We start from the raw sequence: 3,860 nt of genomic DNA on the forward strand, positions 1-3,860 counted from the left end.
CAGGCCAGGACCGGCCAGGCCAGATCGAGGGAGACTCTGGACCACGCGCTCCCTGCCTCTCCGCTCCCGGACGACGGCCCCCGCAGGCCCGGCGCAGCTGCACAACCCGCGGTCCCCAGACACCGGCAGGTCCCCGGAGGGGAAGCGATTGATACAGCTGCCTGCACTGCGTCCCCGGCCCGGCCGCCTATCCCCGTGGCACCTGCATCTCCTGGCAGGGCCAGGAGCTAGCCGGCGCTCCAGAGCCCGGGAGGGCCAGGCCTGTCGCCCGCTCCCGCGCCCGCGCCCGCGCCGGAACCTGGGCTCCGCAACCTCGCGGACCTGGACTACAACTCCCGTCGGGCCCCGCGGCCGGGCCAATGGCGGGCGCCGGAGCATGCGGGGCGCAGCGCCTGCGCGGCGGTTTGAGTAAACGGCTGCGCGATTGGCTGCGGGGTCAGGCGGCCGCGCGGGGACTGTGGGAAGCGGAGTGACGGAGCGAGCGGCTGTTGGAGGAAGGAGGTGGGGGCCGGGAGCGCAAATGGCGTTGAGATGGTTCAGGGCCCTGTTCAAACTCCAGCGCTGACCATTCACCGGCGGAAGCGGCGGCGCAGGAGGCGGCGGCGGCCCAGCGGGGGCACGTAGCGGGCTCCGGCACCAGCTCCGGCGGCGGCGGCCAGCGAGAGCTAGGCCCGGGCCCGGCCGGCGGCACTCGAGGCGGGGAGGGAAGTTGCGGGGCCGCCGCTCCTCCCCCCCACCGGGCTTCCTATTTACCAAAAGCAGAGCCCCTCGCCTCTCTCGTCTCTCACCAGGCGGTCCTGCTCTCCTGCGCGGGGATTCAGCGCCTGCCCGCGGGCCGTAGGGAGCGGGAGAGGCAGAGGCGGAGGCGGCCCGTGGCCAAAGCACCCGCCAGGCGCCGAGGGTAAGTGAGGTGTCGGGCGGCTGCCTAGGCCGGGAGGGCGCCGGGAGGGTGGGGGAGGCAGAGGCTGGAAGCGGGCGATGGAAGTCTCACTGCCTCGCCCACCTGGTCGCTGAGGAAGTTGGGCAGGGGAACGACCTGAAGAACTCTCTTTTTCCCCTTTTATTTTCCTGTTTCGGAGTTCTTTTTCTGGCTACTGCTGATTGACTTAGCTCCCTAAACCCAGTCAACTGTGTTGATTTCAGCGCCGAGTCCTTTCTCGAGGTTTCATCCGCCCCTGGCTGCCACTGGGGCCTTGGACTGCCCTGGGGATTCGGTGGCAGAGGCTTCCGGGGCGTCGGAAGCGACCTCCCTTTCCTGGGCGGCGCGGGTGGGGAGGAGAAAAGTTGCGTGAGTGTCCAGCCAGAGGGGGCCGCCGCTCCCACTACCCGTGGCGCACTGGCCAGGTGAGGATTTCTGGGTGGTAAGGTTTGTCCCGTCTTCTTTCCTTCCTTAATGGAAGCCCCTGAAGCCTTTGGAGACCGGGAGGTTGCTAGATTCGGAAGGCAGTGAAGTGTAAATTTTTTTTTTTTTTAATCACAGCGGACTTCCCTCAAAATTCGACCTGATTTTGGGCTAGCGCAAAAGCCCAACGACCGAAAAGACTTAGTCGTGAATCATTCTTTCCTTTTTAGTTAGGACAGTTTTTGGAGTTTAAAGGTTGAGCAAGATTGGTACTTGAAGCACTTAAATTTTTGCTTCAAAGACGTCTGCACACTTATTTTGGAATCTATAGTGTTTTACGCTTAGATAATGCCATTGCAACAGTCTGATGACTTAAAGACATTTTATTGTGGGAAACCATAAAGGCAATCAGGAGGAGATACTATGTAATGAACTCTTCTGTACCCATTTCTTGGATTCAGCAGCTACTATTAAATTTATTTCATCTATACACTTCTCATTCCTTAATGTTGGAAAATCGCTGATGTTATTTCATCTGTATTTCAGTATGTATTTGTAAAAGACGTCGTCTTTTAGCACGAAATTTCTGTTGTTTTTTGAGACAGAGTTTCGCTCTTGTTGCCCAGGGTAGAGTGCAGCGGCGCCACCTGGGCTCACCGCAAGCCTCCGCCTCCCAGGTTCAAGCGATTCTCCTGCCTCAGCCTCCCGAGTAGCTGGGATTGCAGGCATGCACCACCACGCCCGGCTAATTTTGTGTTTTTAGTAGAGATGGGGCTTCTCCATGTTGTTCAGGCTGGTCTCGAACTCCCGACCTCAGGTGATCCTTCCGCTTCGGCCTCCCAGACTGGTGCTGGGATTACAGGGGTGAACCACCGTGCCGGGCCATCACAAAATTATTTCTCATCACATAAAATAATTAAGTCCTTACTGTTGTGTATTCATTTGCAGATTTTAACTTTCAGGAGTGAATGCTTTGTGGTTCTAGAACCATTTTTATAATGAGTTTTTCTGATATTGGCATAAAGGAACTCAAGTCTAGGTTTTTGGTTTGGCCTTTGGTCAGTATTTTTAGATGATTATCATGTAAGTGTATCCAAAACATTCTAGTTAGCTTCTTTGGTGTATATGTAGGTACACTTACAGACCTGCAGGATCTCAGCTTTACTTTTTTTTTTTTTTTTCTTTTTTTTTTAAAGAGATGGGGTTTCACCATGTTGGTCAGGAGGCTGATCTCGAACTCCTAACCTCGTGATCTGCCCACCTTGGCCTCCCGAAGTGCTGGGATTACAGGCGTGAGCCACGGTGCCCAACCCAGCTCTACATTCGTAAAGGAATCAAGAGAATTGACTTTTATTTTGTTTTCTGTGGTAGTTGTCCAGTATCCTGTTGTGTTTTAGGCTGTATTTAACAAGAAAGACGGTAAGACTTGCTAGTGTTAGAGCTGCAGTAGAAAATGAAATAGATCTCCTTCAGGAACACTGTTTTAACACAGATGTATGATGACTAAATTATTTTGTCAAATTAAAATTGGCTTCTCACGAAGGGGGGATGGGGCGGGGCACGGATCACTACTGATTTTATATAAAACTCAGACAGTGACTCATTATAAGTTGTAGGAATTTAAATTAAGGGAAAATAAGTATAGGTCAAAACATATTCAAAAGTATAGTTGAAATATTTCAATTCTTGTAGGTTTCAAATTAAGATTTTTCAAGCCATTAGGCTTTTGTTCAGTTTTTAAAGTTATATTCGATGTATTGATGTTTGAACTGTAGAAAGGTCAAAGTGTAGGAAACTGATAAGGATTGATAATGTTTAAAAAGTACTGTAATTTTTTTTTTTTAATGGGCACAGAACCAATGCAAGTACCTTGTTTTAAAAAATGTTTGACTCTTGATTTACTGCCTTAAAGATTTTTTTTTTTTGTCCTGTGAAGTAGATAAATCAGGTGAATCGATTTGTCATTTATAAATTCAAGAGTAAAATAAAGGTTATATGTTTCTATTCCTGTATGAAACAGGGTAATATGCTGGAGCTCACCAGCTCCAGAAAATGTAACTCAGCAAATGAGCACAGCACTATCGGGACAAGGCAGATAGGATAAGGATAGTTTCTTTCCCTTAGAGAGGTGACCATCTAAGGAATATTTTTTTAAGTCACAGCCCAAATTACATTGCACCAAGGAGCATAATCTTCAAGATTGGGTTAAAAGCTGCAGATTGTAAAACATGAGAAAAAGCACCATTTTGGGGACCTTTTTCTCATGAATTAGTGCTATGAAATTTCAAATACTGAATTTAATAAATTATTGGGTATTTCTGAGATCCCGAAAAAAATTAACATTCTGTGCTTAAGAGTTTATATTAGAGGTAATTACCCTATATGGGTTATTATATTAATATTATTATTGTTATTGGTGTGATCTCACCTCGCTGCAACCTCCATCTCCCAGCTTCAAGTAATTCTCCTGCCTCATCCTCCCAAGTAGCTGGGATCACAAGCATGTGCCACCACTCCC

At 49.7% G+C, this 3,860-nt stretch overlaps 1 protein-coding gene across 6 annotated transcripts in view; it reads left to right on the forward strand.

Annotated features, from left to right (window-relative positions):
* Positions 1-469: 469 nt before the first annotated feature.
* WAPL (WAPL cohesin release factor) overlaps positions 470-3,860 on the forward strand; it is a 99,960-nt gene continuing 96,569 nt past the window's right edge. For 3 of the 6 annotated variants that reach the window (XM_017508518.2, XM_017508522.2, XM_017508519.2), the window contains exon 1: positions 769-901. The gene's annotated coding sequence lies outside the window, so the exon portion shown is untranslated. Of the gene's footprint in view, positions 902-1,321; positions 1,345-3,860 lie in introns of those variants that run through there. The other 3 variants (XM_017508520.2, XM_017508521.2, XM_037731353.1) reach the window with 2 other exon arrangements.

This window comes from Cebus imitator, unplaced genomic scaffold, assembly GCF_001604975.1.
Source record: "Cebus imitator isolate Cc_AM_T3 unplaced genomic scaffold, Cebus_imitator-1.0 Scaffold393, whole genome shotgun sequence".
Taxonomy (NCBI): domain Eukaryota; kingdom Metazoa; phylum Chordata; class Mammalia; order Primates; family Cebidae; genus Cebus; species Cebus imitator.